Genomic DNA, 17,622 nt, shown 5'->3' with positions numbered 1-17,622 from the left:
ATATCACAGTCGTCCTTGACAAAGAATTTTACAATAATTCCGTCCTTAACCTACTTAAAGATGATACAACATATAATATTTTAACAGAAAATCCCACACAACGTTTTCTAGAATAGCTTTTAAATTAATCAATAATTTAAAAAACAAAAAAACTAATTTCTGAGAATTTTGCTTTTACCTAAAAATACAACACCCTATCTCCCGTAAGATGTACTGTCTTCCAAAAAACACAAACCTGAATGCTCTTTCAGACCGATTGTCTCCTATATTGGCTCTCCTTTTTACAACATTTCGAAACTCATTTCTGATGTCCTAAAAAATGTCACAATCAATTCTCCCTATTATGTCAAGAATTCGCACCAATTTGTGAATTTAATTAATAAACGCAACATCCCTGCAAATCACTCATTTCTAAGCTTAGATGTGGTCAACCTTTTTACATGTGTCCCACAAGATTAATTCTAAACTCAATCGATAAACGTTGGCACTCAATTTGTAACTTTACTGACTTTCCGAAAACAGTCTTCACTCATATTATCAACACTATTCTAAATTTCTCATATTTCCATTGCCAAGACAAATTTTGTTCTCAAATTAAAGGCGCATCTATTGGATGTCCTTTATCTCCCGGAATTGACTTAGTTTTACAGACCCTAGAAATTTCCGTTTCTCAACTTTAAAATTCAGATTAACTTTTATATTAGATATGTAGATGACACATTTTTATCATTAATAAAAATCATATAAACACAATACTAGATCTTTTCAATAATTTTAACAATAATATAACTTTCACACATGAACTACAAAAAACAACAGACTTAATTTCTTGGATGTATCCGTTACAATACTAACAACATCATTCGAACAAATTGGTATAGAAAAACTACATGGTCGGGTAGATACTTACACTTTTCCTCATACTGTCCCAGAAACTATAAAATAAACACTAAAGACTCTACCATTTAATATATATATATATATATATATATATATATATATATATATATATATATATAATACATGATGTTCGAAGTATCAATGCGGAATGTTTTATATATAATATATATAAAACAAAAGAAAACAAAAACAATTTAAGACAAGACCGAAAAAGGTAATTTTAAAAATGAATAAAACACATAATTATTTGTATCTAACAGATAGCATAGCAACACAGTTAGCCGTCGAGTAACGCGTAGTGCTCTGTGCGACCAACACGCAAAGCATGGAGAAGGGGTATCAGGAGCGTAGTAGGGAGTCAGATTTGCAGAAATTAATTATATTTTGATAACTTTCTGAGATTAAGCAAGAAGAACTGCGTTGTTCACACAATTTGAATTTAAAAAGATAAAACATGATTCGGAAAATCTTCTAAGGTCTACATTTTTTTTATATAAAATTATAGGATGGTCAGTATTAAAAGAGTGTTTGAAATTGCTCAGAAACATTGTTTTAAATTGTCTAGGGTTTTTTGAATTATAAATATGTTGATTCATTCTCTTGCTGATGTATTGGAAACTTTCATCGATGTAACCACTGTCACAATCTAAACAATTAATTTTATAAACGGAATCGGTGATTCTGTCAGGCGGAGATTTTGATTTTAAAGTAGAAAACAGGGAACTGAGTGTGTTATCAGAAGTTTTGATAAATCAACAAAATTCGCAATACACAATTGCCCACAACTCCTTCTTAATAAGTCTAGATTTAGTTTCTCTTTTTACAAATGTCCCACTAGAACTAATTTTAGAGTCAATCACAGATAGATGGGATGAGATTTCTTGTCACACCACCCTTTCTCTTTGAATTTAATTCACAGTTCTATTCACAAATTTTTCGTACACCCATGGAATATCTTATCTCACCTGCTCTTGCTGAACTCTCTTTACAACACCTCGAAAAAAAAAACGTCTTTAAACTATCTAATGTTGAATTTTTCCTTTATTATAAGTATGTCGATGACATAATTACTTGTATTCCTGAGAATAACTTTGATATCTTGTTAAAAAAATTTAACTCTTCTAATGAACATCTCACCTTCACTTTTGAAAAAGAATACAATAGATCAATTAGCTTTTTAGACGTAAATATCATAAAAACCCTAGAAAATAAAATCATTACTAACTGGTATCAAAAACCAAACGGGGTCGGGCAGATATCTTAATTTTCAATCTTACCACCCTACTAGCATGAAAATTGGTACTATTATCAATTTAGTTGATCACGCTATTCTCCTGTCAGATAAAAAGTTTTGGCCTTTTAACTTATCTCTAATCCACAGAACCCTATTAAATAATTGCTATACCCCACATCTTATAAAATCAGTAATTAACAATAGGCTTTCCGTCCTCAACACAAAACACAATCATCCTTTTTGAAGAAAACAAGTTTATTGGCACTATTTGTCTCCCACAGTTTGGAAAAAAAAAAGTTTGATTTCGTGGAGCACCAAATGTCAAGAATCTTGTTTGGCATGCCTCGGATACACGAGTGCTTACGTATAATATTCTATTTATTAATTTTTTTTATTCTTCACAAAAAAAAATTACTGACATTTAGTGCTTGTTTCCAATTATTAATTTTTTACAAGCTGTTATTAATATGTGTAAGTGATAATCTAAGAATTTCAAAACCACGATGATGACGTAGAATTTTACGTCGAAACGTATGGAAAAATGAATATTTTAAAAAATCTTACTTATTATATTTTTTACTTGATGTTGCGCCCTCAAGAAATTAATCATACATTTCAACCTCTTGAAATAGATAGAATAGATGTGGCTTGTTATTGTTACAATAGTACTCTGTTTTCATCTGCATATTTTCGAAACCACGGTTTCATCTTCAAATTGGGGTTGACTACCTTGTAGTATCGTCCCTTTGTTTCCGATGATCTGTTGCATTTCTCTTGCCATTTGTCCAATATTTTTTTCTTTGAATTAGTCATATAATCCTTCCTAGTGGCTAGGTTGATCCAGATATAAAATTAAAAGGCACAAAAGCGATGATTGACAGGTTACCTTATTCCCGAATTCTTTCATATCATTGCATTATATATCAGGAAGTATTATATGCTAAAACGATAGGTTTTGAACATGTACTTATGGTAACAAAAATATTAATTCTATAATATCGAGACCTATGCAACATATATCATTTAAATTATTTTTAGAAGTTTACAGATCTTTTTTTACATACAGAAGTAAGGTGGCTGAGCAGAGGTAAAGTACTTGAGCGCTTTTGCCACAATTCAAAGAATTTTTAACATCAAGAGGCAAATGTTACGAGCAGTTAGAAAATAAGGATTGGCTAATAGATCTAAGATTTCTGACATATATAACGACAAAGCTAAATGCATGGTAGCATAACATGCCTCATGTAAGTGTACGTTGAAGATTTGTTATTCTCGGCGCACCTATTTTATGAGAATGAATCGTGTTATGGCGCAACATGAGCGAACAAAGTTTTTGGTTTTTCGATGATGGCTCTCTGTGTTTGTATTCTCGAAATCGGCAATAATCTATCTCTACGGTGCTAACGCGAACGATTTTTTCAATTTTGGATATACTTGTACCGGTACTTCCAATCGAAAAGCATTCACGATTTTTTTTAAATAAATATATAAAATATATTTTACATACAAAATGGCCAGTGATGCGCAAATGAAAAGAGCAAAAAAAAACTAATCCGGCGCAGTACGAAATATATGTAGATTTTTTAATTAGCAACGCACAATTTGCATAGCCAATCAATTGAAAATTCTTAATGATACATTAAAAAATGAATTAGACAGTCAATAAATTTTGTTTTTTGTATATATATTTATTTAAAATAATCACATTTATGTAGCTATAAAATTATGTTCGTTTTTTTAAGTATCTATGAATATTATAGTAGTAAAAATATCTTCTGTCACAGTAATTTCTGATATTATATTTTATCTGCCTCATTGTATACTTCTGAAATATTAAAATCAATTAATTTTAACTGCACATTTGAAAGACAATTATTTGGTATCTATACTAACCGTTTGCACTATCATAACCTCAAAAAAGCATGTTTAACTCATAAATGTCAAAATAGCAAATGTCAAATCTATTCATAGTACAACTTCTCGCCAATGTTATAGGGATAAGTGCGTGTTTCTGACTACGTTTATTTTCAGAGGGTTAGCGTAACATTAATGTTATCATATGATGAAACACATACCGCCGAGAATAAGTGTTACACTTATAATGTCATTTTAAATGAAATAAGTGTGAACTTGTCGTAAAATTGAAACCGAGAATCCGCTCATTAGACATTATAATTACTGAAAGTCAAATTAGACCTTTATGCCCCGCCCTGCCCTATGTCAATTTTATTTTATAGTGAATTTTAATATGTGTCATTTTTATTTTTAATTAAAATGTAATGTTTTTCTTTTAAATTATTAAAACCTGTAACATATTTATATATTAAAATAGTTTTTCTTCAGTATACTTTGTATGACGACCGGTTAGTATGACGAGATTTCGGCGACCCTTCGAAGTCATACTAAGCGAATTCTACTGTAATTCAATTAATGTATGAGCAAATAAAATGATAATGGTTTTAGATTTATAACTACTTTTGAACATTAAAAATGGAAGGCAAAACGTAAATCAGTCAGAAGTAAAATTTAAAAAAATGCATCTATAAGATAACAAGTGGAAAGGTGCCCATTAAGGGGTTAGGGGTACTTGGAATTTTTAAAAAATCGATTTTTTTTGGAATTGCATTAAGTGTAATATCTTGAAAATATTCTCTTAAAATTCCAAGTTGTTCCGATGATTACTTTTTGAGTTATTGGACTCTTACCATCGCGTTGACGCAAGTGGAGAGCTCGATACTTATGTTCAAGATTATTCTCCTTCACCTCTTGATATTTTAAAAGCTTTTAAACCGATTTACCACGATCTCGGCAATGATAATTTACTTTCAAGTTGTGTAGTTCAAGATTGAATCCATAATCAGAAAAAATTAAAAGCTTCAACCAACTAGTGTAAAAAATATGCCTAAAAACCGTCAATACTAGTTCTACTATCGTACAAATTGCTGAATGCATATACATAATCATTATTATTGATTATGGATACCCTAGGACCTAATTGTGGGTTATCTATTTATAAAACTATTTTTTTTTTATTTGAATGATTTTAGATGAATCTCTAAGGAGTTATGATGATCACCGCCAGAACCGTTTTTTGAAACAGGGTCAACAAAAACAGCTATAACTTTGGCATTTTTTTTTCTGAAATTTTTGTTACTTCAAGTCAAATTATTGTATAATAATACCGTATTAATATTTTTGTAAAAAAAAACATCGTTTAATAACAAAAAAAATACTGAAAAACTTCATTTTTTCGTGCCTCCAAGTTAAAGCTACAGACAAAGGTAAGCCATTGCTCAAGGTCAGCGATGACCAAATACGCAGTTCGGGCGCTCTTGACGTTCGTCGAAGTTGAAGGGTTCGCAGTGTTCGTCCATGAACCGAGGTTTAACGAACAGATGTTCGAAGCGAAATGAGTGCATGGCAACGAAGAGGAATAGTGAGCGCAAATATAGGGAAGCGGAAAAAAAACAGGAATGCATGAAGAAATTGCGAGAAAACGCTCGTTACAAGCGCTATGAAATCGCCAAAAGAAGACGACGAGAAAACGCGATTCGCAAACGACGTAGAAATCAGCTGCGGATGAATTTGATTCGCAACAATAGTAATTACACAGCCAGAGAGAGTGTCGAAAATATCATGAGAAACAAAAATCTAAGGCGGAGTTTGAAATACAAGGCAGGCGAGGTTGCAGAAAATATTTCAAGAATACGTAATTTAAGACAAAGTATGAAATATAGGACAGACGAGGCTTCAAAAAATATTTTGAAAAATAAAAATTTAAGATAGAATATCAAACACAAGACAAACGAGGCTTGTTAAGGATTCTCTAAAATAAAGTATTCTTTTTAACATTGAAATTTACTTTAAATGAGCACAGGATGCAGGTGCAAATAACATATTGTTTCCATATATTTTTCATAGCTATTTTTACTAGCTGACCCGGCAAACGTTGTTTTGCTAAGTTAGGTATTTCTAAGCAACTTCTAAAAAATAAAAAAAGAATACTTTATTTTAGGAGTGTAAGGATGTATAGTTTGAATGGTACAAACAATGAGGTATTATAAACACAATAAACTCCAAAGTCTACTTGTATAATATAAAACTGCCATCCCCTCCAAGTAGTATTATAATTTTTACATTATATTTGTAAATTTTTAATATTCAGTATTCATTTAATCGCGATACCAGGCAAATGTTAAGTCTAGCGCGTATTAGTTACTCAATTATTTTAATAAACTTTTATATTTCTATGTCTATTGCCCTCTTTTCATCTTCTAATAAATACAGTGCACATCAGTTTTTTAAAAGTGTAGTAATTAATAATCTTTAAAGCGATAACGGCAAAGGCAGCAGTAAGGTGTGTTTCAAGCCTTAACAATATTGGTCGACACCAAAGTAAAATCCATGATTGGAATAGGTCTAAAATTATTTTGATTAAAAAGAAAAAAAATAATCCTGAGGATATTAACTCATATAGGCCAATAACCTTAGCGTCATGTATTGTAAAAATAAAAGACAGAATGATAAAAAGAAGAATAGAGTGGTGGACGAAAAAACAGCTACTTCCCAAAAGCCAATACGGTTTTAGAAGAGGTCTAGGAACGCAATATAGTTTAAGTATATTCGCCACTGACATTTATCTCGCGTTTTCGAGAAACGATTACGTTGTTGCATTGTTTGTGACATAAAACGTGCATATGGCAATGTAGTTCCGTGAAAATTGACAGAAATTTTACTACATACTGGCCTACCGGAAAAGCAATGGTATAATATACTCAACATTTCATAGAGAATTTGAAGTACATCTAAATGAAAATGTCAGAATAAACAGAGTTCTTCGAATGGGCTTAGTTCTGGGGGCTATCCTTAGTCCCTTATTGTATACTTTATACATGAGGGACATAGAACGAATATGGGAAGAGGATAATAAAATTTTACTATATGCAGATGATCTGGTGATTTATATAAAAAACATAATTTAAAAGAGGCCATTGAAATAATGTCTAGAAATATGAAATTGTTGCATATTTGGCTAAATGAAAAAGGTTTAGAATTATCAGAAGATAAAAGTTCCATTGAAATTTTTAGAAGACACCCCAGCAAAAAATTCTCTGACAGCATTTCAAGTCCATTTAATACCAATAAAATACATAATAATAAGAAATTAGGAATATACTTTGATCAAAAAATTTTACATAAACTGCATTAAGAAATGAATTCAAAAAAAGATTAATTTAATGAGATTAATAAATAGTACTTGGTGGGATTCTCATTCTATCACATCTCTAAATTTATATAAGACTTTCATCAGATCTATACTAGAATATGGCTGTATTATTTTCGGACACAACAATATAGTAACTGAGTTGGAAAAAATTCAAAATAAATGTTTAAGATTGTGTTCAGGGATAATGAGATCGACGTCACTAAATATATTGTTATTAGAGAATGGGTAAATGTCTATAAAAATTAGATATCAGTGATTGAGCGACAAGTAAATATTAAAAAAATACAACTTAATTCGTTTGAAATATATAATATAATAAGTGAGTTAAGCAATATATGTGAGTATAATAACTATTGGCATAATAAAGAAATCCCTATCATCATACATAGTTTTAGAGAAATAAGTAAAAATAAATAAAGTATAAGTACATTCGACATTCACCCGCATTATACTAAATTAAATTAAAACAACTGGAAAAGTTAGCAGCTTTACATTTTAGCGAAAATTATTGGAAGAACAGACCTACTCCTCCATTAATAACGGGTTTCTACAAATTGAAACCGTTAGAAGACTGCATAGTTACAAATAATAAGATTCCCTTTCATATGCATTCGTGGAAACTGTCGCTACCGCAGAAATTCATCATTTTGAATAATTTTCAATACATGTCACATTGTTCTAACGAAAGAATTACAAACTTAGAATTTGACTATTGGGTCGACGCAAATTGGAAAGATTATACTGTAATTTACACGGATGGCTCAAAGAAAGAAATCAAAGTAGGCTGTGCATACTACATACCAAGCCTAAAAAAACAAGGTCAATTTAATCTACCAAACTTTGCCTCGATTTTTTCCGCTGAGATCATAGGTATTAATGCTGCACTGGATATAGTGAAATTAGAAAAAAGGCATAAAACTTTAATCTTAACTGACAGTAAAGCAGCATTGCTGGCGTTAAATAATCCTAAGCTGAGTGACAACCCTCTAATCTATGATAGTTTGAACAAAATAGAGAACATTTTAGCAAACAAATACACTATCAAATTAGTATGGATTAAAAGCCACTCGAACATCCGTGGTAATGAACTGGTAGATAGTATGGCAAAAGAAGCTTGTTCTTCTGTTTTTCCATCAAGAAAACCTCGGCATCTAATCTCAAAGGTCTGATTAGGAAGCAGGCTTTAAGTCTCTGTCAGAATGATTATGACATTAGTAATAAAGAAATACTTCTTAAATTGTGCAAACCGAAAATTTCCTTTAAAACATGGTTTGCCAAAAGTAAAATGAACAGAGAAGGTATTACCACAATAAACCGGATTAGATTTACTCACACTTTTTGCAAATCCCATCTATATAAAATAGAAATAACACAAGATCATTTCTGCCCCTGTGGAATGGAAGTCCAAAATCTGGACCATATATTTTGGAAATGTGAGCTGTACTCAGGTCAAAGGAATTTTCTACTCCAGGAACTCTACAAAACGGGCATTATATCCCAATAAATACAACAATGGCCATGGCTTCAAATGATCAAAAGATTTATAATATATTAGTGAGTTATTTGCGAAGATGTTACATAAAGATATAGAGAATTGAATGTTGCAATAAGTAGTATTAAATAAGTATGTATTATTTGTATATTATGAATTAATTTTGTTGATGTATTTATAAAAAATGTATTGGTGGGCTAAATGACCGACTGTTTAAAGGCCTTAAATAAATAAATAAAAAAAAGATTACAGTTATAATTTTTAAAGCTCATTACTATATCAAATAGACTCGTATATATAGAAGGCATTGCTTAAAATTATTTTTGTTTGAATGTTACAATTATGTGATCAAGTTCATTATATTAACTATTAGTGCAAAATTCGAAATTTGCAATGCAAAAAAAGTTTCATGGATTGAAAAAGTCAAATATTTAGGACTTAATTTAAAGCGTAAATTAAAATTTAATGATCATATAAACATAAAAGCTGGACAGGCCATTGGTGCAATTCACAAACTACATTCATTTCTAAATTCAAACTCTAAATTAAATTTGAAAAATAAAAGACGAATATATCTTGCTTTTATCAGACCCCTCCTGACGTACGCTGCTCCCATATGGGCAGATAACAACAAAACAATAATTCATATTATACAAAAAGTCCAAAATATATCCTTACGAGTAATATCAAACAAACATTTTAAACCGAAAACCAAAAGATATTACTCTCTAAATATTTACATACATTAGTCAATGTGCCCACACTTAGCGAATACACACAAGATTTGAAAAATAAATTTGAGAACTACTCAAATCAATTATCGTGAATACTATTTGTACTTATTTAGGAGATCGATCAAATATATGGGTCTGCGACAATATATGTATATGTCTGTGTATTTACACACATATATATTATTATAATTTCTTACATATGAAGATAAAAACGTATATTAATATTTTTTATATTTTATCTTTGTTTTGTTATTTAGTTATAGGTTAATATTTAATAATTAAGTGATAGATTTTAGTATGTAAGGCCTATAGTAAGAAACATGTTTTTTTATAGCAGTTTTTCATGTAAACATATGACTAAAGATAATATAAACCTCAAATATATAAACTAACTAACTAACTAACTAATAGATATAATACAGTGATATCCCATTACCTGAGATAGGTATGTATTAAACAAAAATTATATTTGTATTGTAAAATTAATTGGATAAATGAAGCAACATTAAAAAGTAAAAAAGTAATTAGAAATTTGAAGAGAAAACGAATAAAAACATATTCGGTTTTTGTAATATAAGCAGTTATAATTAGAACTATCAGAGCAATTGGTTTCGAACTACCAATTATATTTTGGATGGATTTGTATGATTTATATTTGTAGATTTGTAGTATATTTGTAGATATAGATTCAGAAAACTCGGGAAAGTGTGTTTATGCATTGTGTTACTACATGATGGCGGGATGTTAGAATACAATACACAAAAACTATATATCCCCTTCACCAAATATAATAATAAAATTAAAATTTAAATATTATATTCTGAATGGGCTCGCCCGTAGGTAATCGGTTAAGAGCGACGGGACTTATTTCAGAGGTCCCGGGTTCGATATCCACTTCGAGCAGCCTGTTGTCAGGCAACACTGACAACGATTTTCATTCGGAAATATAGATAGTAATATGTTTCCAAGTGAAAATAGCACTCACCCCGGCATTGCTGCACCATTAAAAATATTCGCCCTATTACAGAAATTGTAATAATAATATATCGAACAGAGATGTGACAACTGACTGGGTTGACATCTGTCAAACAGACTAGTATTAAGTCAAAATCAGCACAACAGCTTATAGGACTATTTATTAGGTTCTGATTGCTGTTCAAAAATAATTATAAAATAAAAAAATATTCTGAATTACAATATATATCTCTGACTATATTTGTAAAATTGTAATAAATATCATTTTATTAAAATGAAAATACATATGTATGAAGTGAAGTTTCCAGAGTCATGCCCATTGAAAAGTAAAAACAGTGAATTTTTCATATTTTATATTTCTTATGCCTATAGTGGTAAGACTTCTAAGAACAGCAAAGCGTTATTTTTAGGTTTAAAATGATGCGTCTAGTAAATAAGTATTATTTTGAGTTCATATTATTATTGAACCAGTGCAGAAGAAGAAATGGCCCCGTCAGTATACATACAATTAATACATTTATTTATGTACATACAGAATTACTTAACGTTCACTGCACATTATTAATTTATTGACAGCTTAATGAAAAGTTTTGCTGTTGTCCACATGAAGGAATTTACGATGGAGATTCCATCTAAATGGTTGATTGTAGAAGACAATGATACTGAATACTGATAACATTAGAGAAATATGGTGCCCTCCTGAACATATGAAGTTTCGCTTTTCCGCTCAAGAGGCGAAGCAAACTCCCGTTAATAAATCGAAATGGGTTAAAAAGGAAATTACATTTTTCGGGTTTTATGGTAAGAAATAACTTTTAAATGTCAAGTATTGAAGTGTTGGAAACTATCTTAACTTCGATATTCGATCTAAACACATATAAGTCGGCGAGAAAACCTGCTGTAGATTCCGAATACACCTCACATTAGGAGTTTGGCGGGGAGTTGAGGAAAAAAAAGTGCAGCGCTATCAGTTTCAGAGAGCGTCACTTCTAATAGTGAAAGTAATAAACTAATACATTTTCAAAATGTATCAACTTTTATATTATTATAACGTGCAGATGCGGATGCAGCAGGTGTACCTGATCTCATTATTCTTCAATTCGTCAATTCTTCAAGATTGATGAAAATTCCTAATATAGGTTTTGTTTCGAACGTTCTCTTAGATTATCTGCATTTCTTATGCACAGGTGTGTGTTATGGGCCAGTTGCTTGATATATGGATCAGTGGTGATTTAATGTGTAGAATACGTACTACACAAATAAAAAATTATCTGATAAATTAAGAGGAATGAGGAATAATATTCCTGTTGAATTTAGTAGGCGCCTACGATCTCTGAGATTCCTCAATTCGTGGAAAGCTACAGAATATAGGCAGTTTCTGCCCAATTGTCCAAATCCGTAATATCAACAGATTTTTATAATGATTTTCTAAGTCCGCATGTTGCTATCACAATTTTAAGTTCTCGTGACCCACCTGATGAATTTTTATTGGATTATAGTAAATCCTTATTAACATATTTTGTTAATGGGTTTAAAGTTCTTTATGCAGAGCATCTTGTTTCACACAATGTGCATAGTTTAATCCACTTAGCAGATGATGTTCGAAGATTTGGTTCATTAGATAATTTCAGTGCCTTCAAGTTTGAAAATTACATGCAGACCTTAAAGAAATATATACAAAAATCAAAAAGGCCCCTGCAACAAATTGCTCGTAGATAACATGAGTATCAAGGATACCATTCGCACAAAGTATATGAAGATAAATGTGATGATTATGATAATGATATTGAGTTCTCCCAGTGCTTATCAACAGAACATTCGGATGGACCATTTTCTCTTCCTGTGAAATTGCACAATTTAAAAAACTAAAATGTGGAAGTGCTGTAATCAACATCAGAAGAGAAGCTGATCGATACTGCTCATTAACTGATGGCGCCATCATCTATACCTGCAAAATTGCTTGCATAAATGGAGAAGCAGTTGTCATTGGCCAACTATTTAAAATGATGGAAGATGTCTATACAATACCCTGTCGTTCATCATTTATTGGTATATATAAAGTGTATGATCTTTCAAGAGTACAAGTTTGGCATATGAAATATATGAAAAGTAAAATATTCATTATATCTGACAAGTGATACAAAGATCGCACTTCCTTTGCTTCATTTATCCTGAATGATTTTAAACTTGCTGTTTTTTTATATTTATTAGTTTTATATATTTTTGCTTTTAATATTCATGTTTATATATACCAAGTGTTGTAAATAATTGTTATTGTTTTGATAATTTTGATAATTTCTTGTTATGTTCGGTGTTGTCGCTTCTATTAAACAGTGCGCCAACAATTTTTTTTTCATCATATTGCTTAGTGTTCATCGGAGCCGCTTAGTAAACGTCGTCGCTAGTGTTTCAAAACTGCGTCACATGTTTTTTACAGATTTGTTAGTTAAGATCATTATTGTTGTTTTTTCGAACTGGTCAACAAGTAATTTTTATACGGAAAAAATGGCATGTAAGTATAAATTTAACTATGAAAACCTGAATCGTTAAGTGTGAAGTTTTATACATTCTACTATTTCTACATTTTGTTTTAGCAAATAAGATGAATTGAATTTATCATGTGGTGGAATTTTCCGATGGCATCCGTGTTTTTACACGAAATTTTCTTTATTTCATGAAAATATAGCTCCCTGGCCCCACTTTCGGTCGGATAAAGCATTTGATAAGGCTGTAGAAGAAACGGAGCTGTCTGAGAGCTCTTCTCATAAATTTCTTTCTTTTGTGATTTGTAATTTTGGCTTCTTGTGGTGAGTTTGTATACATAACAATCATATCCAAAAAAATGTATGCGTATGTGAGCATGTATATATTATTTGTGTGTATATGTGCGTATGAATGTATATATTATTTATATGTATACATTGAAAATGTTTTCCATATTTAGATGATTATGGCACAGCCAGAAGAAGGCTGACAGAAGCGTAAAAGTAGTCTACGAAAGGAACAGAGATATTAGAAGAAAAAAGTCGAGAATCATGATCTCATCAGAGGATGAGAGCAGTGACCAAGATCAAAGCTTTCCTCTTCCACCAACTGTTCGTGCTATATTGCCCGATAACTCCTCGCATAGACAAAGAATGGAGAAAGAGAGTGGAGCAAAAAATTCAATTGGTATTTATTAAAACTTTTGTGTAATAAATTGTAAAATAGTGATTTTAATTGTGTTAAATAGAATTTAATCTGTGCTTCGCATTAGTTTTGATGTTTAGTTCGATTTTGTTTAAATTCAGTGCTTTAGTGGACGATGATTGTATGTATATTAGCAATAATACTTCTTTAGATTCTCGTTTAAATATAATAATTAAGGAAATAATGTATCTTAAAATATTCCAGTGTACATTGTGATAATTAAACCAGGAGAAAATATTCAGAAATTGACGAGTATCCGCTATGTGTGCAGCTACGTGGCTCGCTGGGAAAAACTCAAAACTGCTAACTATGTCCTTCAATGTTACGACTGTCAAGGATTTGGACATTCATCTAGACTTTGCAATCTATCACGGCACTGTGTTAAGTGTTTGGAGTCCCACCAGATAGGCCACTGCAGGGTATCCAAGGTAAACGATGCTTCCAATCCTACATGCTGCAATTCTAATGGACCACATCTAGCAAACTACAAAAACTGTCCTGCATTGCTAAACTATCTGAAGAAAAGAGAGAGTACAGAACCAAAACCCAAATTAATACCAGCGCCCGTACCAGCACCGCTCAATAAAAAATACAGTGAAGCAGCCAATTCTTTACCCACTGAAACGATTCACAACAACAAAACTAGCAATAATAACACAGAGACATTTCTCAAATTGATCAAGGAACTACTAACTTTGACATATCTAAATTTTTAAATAACATTCAAGTATTTTTACCCAAACTTTTAGCAGCCAAAGGCTTGACAGAAATTATGATGCTCGTAATCGAGTTTTATAACTCCACCTTTAAATAATGCATTGCAAAACAATATTAAATCTAATGTCATGGAACTGCAGGAGCCTGATTAGGAAGATACCGCAACTCCAACAATTTTTATTATTATTTTTATTATTATTAATTTACTCAGAAAATATAAATTACCAATTTTTAGCACAACCTTGTTATAAAAAAAATTTTATACCTGAATATATATTATATTTTATATCGTTATTTAAATTTATATTCATTGTTATTATTTAATAGTTAGGCTAAAAAATAAAATAAAACATGACACTGCTGTTTTTTTTTTACTTTTTCCCAGCCACTCAAATTGTAATATAAGATACTTAATTGCCATTAATGTAACAAATAAGAACAATATAAAGACGTGCATTATAGATAATTTTAATATTAGGAATATGCCTTAGATTGTAAGAAAAACATGTAACCTCTGTAAGAAAATGATTCAATAAATACCTTTTTAAAGCTTAAATCTCATTTTCAAAATTGATCTTAATACTTGCTTTATAACTAAATACATAATTCTTATTAAGCTATTTTAGTATAAATAGTAACTAAATAATATTTCAAGATATTCACAAATGCACAGAAAAATATTCCAAAAGAATAACAAGATCCACATTAGTCATTTAAGCAAATCTTTAAAACCAGATCTTTAAAATCTGATTGTCTAGAAAAAGTATGAATGATCATTCAGACAAGAATTTAATAATTTATCGAGTGTTCTCCTACTCTAATTGCAGGTTTATTACTACCACTACTACTACTACTGCTGTTGGACAAGGATTCTATATTCCATTAATGTTTTCTAGATAATCAAACATCCTCAATTCCTCGTTTTCTAGGATTTGATTTGTAACATTTGTAACACTTGTGATAATTTTCTCAACTAGCATATTTCTTACAGATGCCCCTATGAAGGTTATGGTTGGACAAGTCTTGTGAAGTATTATATTGTGTATTCTAGACAACCATCTCACTGTGTCCTTGTTTAACTTGGGACGTATCTGATTGTTCTTGCGGAGTTGGGAATCAGTGGAGGAGGCTGTATATTTTGTGCTTCTTTCACCACTAATTCTGGATCAGGATCAACTAACAACTTTGGAACCCGTCTGTCCGTATTTTGGTTTATTTATCTGGTACAACCACATATTTTGTGTTAAGCGATCATCAGGAACTTGTTTAGCCCGGAGTGTTGAACTTGTAGCGCTGCTCGAATCGGCTTCTTGTTGCATCCCAGCATTTTGCCCTCCACGAACTTTATTATTTATAGTATCATTAGGGCCTTGAACTCTAACGTCGCCTTTAGAGAAGCTATCTTATCAGCATCGGTTGTAGTCTTCACTGTCCCCGCGTCCAACTTTCTCTTTTTTTCCTTTTTTTGGGCGAATCATTGATATATAATTTTAGAGACTCTTCATCACCCGAACTGTCACTACTAGACAGTTTCCTGCAAGTTGGGGTCTTGGCTTGAGGTCTTGCCCTTTGAGCATTGGCAGCCCTGTTTGGAGTATTTTTGTTACTTTTGCCAGAACGGCTTAGATTTAAATCACTTTTGGAATTGTTCGCTTTTTTCACACTTGGTCATCAGCATCTTTCTCGAAGTCTGGGTCTATGATGGATGTGAATGGTCGTTCCTCACCTCGGTCACTTGTAACAGTTTTGCTATTCAATGATTTCGGAGTTTTACTCCCACTCGCGATAGATGTATTTGTAAACCAGTTACCGTTCGTCTTTTTTGGAGCTCCCTCGGCTGTCAATACCGGAGGAGATATCTCTGCATTCAAACACTTCTTTTTAACCAAAGGAGTATCCTCATAACCACTGCTTGCACTACTACCACATATTTCTTCTTGCCGTCTTTCATATTTATTTCTCTTATTTAAAAAAAGTTTAGCCAGTTGAGAATCGAGACGTTCCAGTCTCACTTCGCACTGCATGATTAATGGTGCGAAAAAGGTCCTCATCAGGACCTTCATTGAATACATAGTCATCTTCGATATCATTTCTGGGTGGAGATCCTGTAACACTATCTTCAATTTCTATTACTTCTATCACATTTGTTGGTGCTGGCGGCTTTGGTTGCGGCACATTGACAACCGGCCCTTGAACTTTAACAGGTTCCACCTTCTTCGCCACTTCCTTTTTCTGTGCCACCTTCTGGGGCTCTTTTAGAGGTTCACTCGCAGGTTCAGCTGGAAGAAATGCATGTGGAACTGTGAAATTTTTAAAAGGCCTTGAACACTCTGCACATGCATAGCCCTTAGACAATTTCAGTGGTTCTGGTGTTGCAGTTGTACTTTCATCTAGAGGTGGATTCGCCATTTTTTTTTACTTCAATTTTATTTTCTTTTACTGGTATCACAGAGGGCATGGAATACTAATAGACTTTATAAATGAATGCAATATAACGCTATAAGGTAAGATAGTTTTAAGTTTATTTAATGTAACTAATTTATATTGGTATTGTAATTTGTAATTTAATTTTCTACTTAATTTATATTTATATTTGTATTATAAATTATAAGAGCTAAATGACTAAGGGGTCGAGGATAGTTAATAAATAATAAATAAAAAAAATTAAAAAAAAACTTTATGCGCGATGATGAACGACAAACATACATGCGATGCAAATTTAATCACATATAACTTATGAAGGAAAGAGATATTGTGAATTCTTTGGAAATATTTTTTAAAAACCATAACCAATTGTTGAATTTGTTTAAGACTCTTTAAAGTGCCGGTTGGAGAACATGCTGGCGCATGTAATGTTCCAGCAGTCAATGAAGTCGCGGTCGTAATAGCTGGTGATCTATGTGAGGGGCGTGATATACGTATACAACAGACAGATGATATCATGCAGATAATACAGGACAGTCATCGTTCTTATGATGCTTTGCAGTATCCACTGATATTTTAGAAAGATAAAGATGGGTACCATTTGAATATTAAACAGAGGTATCCAATTACAAGTAAAAATCATTTTTATAAAAATTCTTTCAAATAATAATAATAATTAAATTAATTTTAATATATTTTATTACAGGTAAAAAATTAATTAATAATTAAT

Source organism: Ctenocephalides felis, unplaced genomic scaffold (assembly GCF_003426905.1).
Source record: "Ctenocephalides felis isolate EL2017-DRISC unplaced genomic scaffold, ASM342690v1 CF-g0.4_SCAFFOLD_00845, whole genome shotgun sequence".
Lineage (NCBI taxonomy): Eukaryota > Metazoa > Arthropoda > Insecta > Siphonaptera > Pulicidae > Ctenocephalides > Ctenocephalides felis.
Note: the sequence above shows the minus strand (reverse complement) of the source record.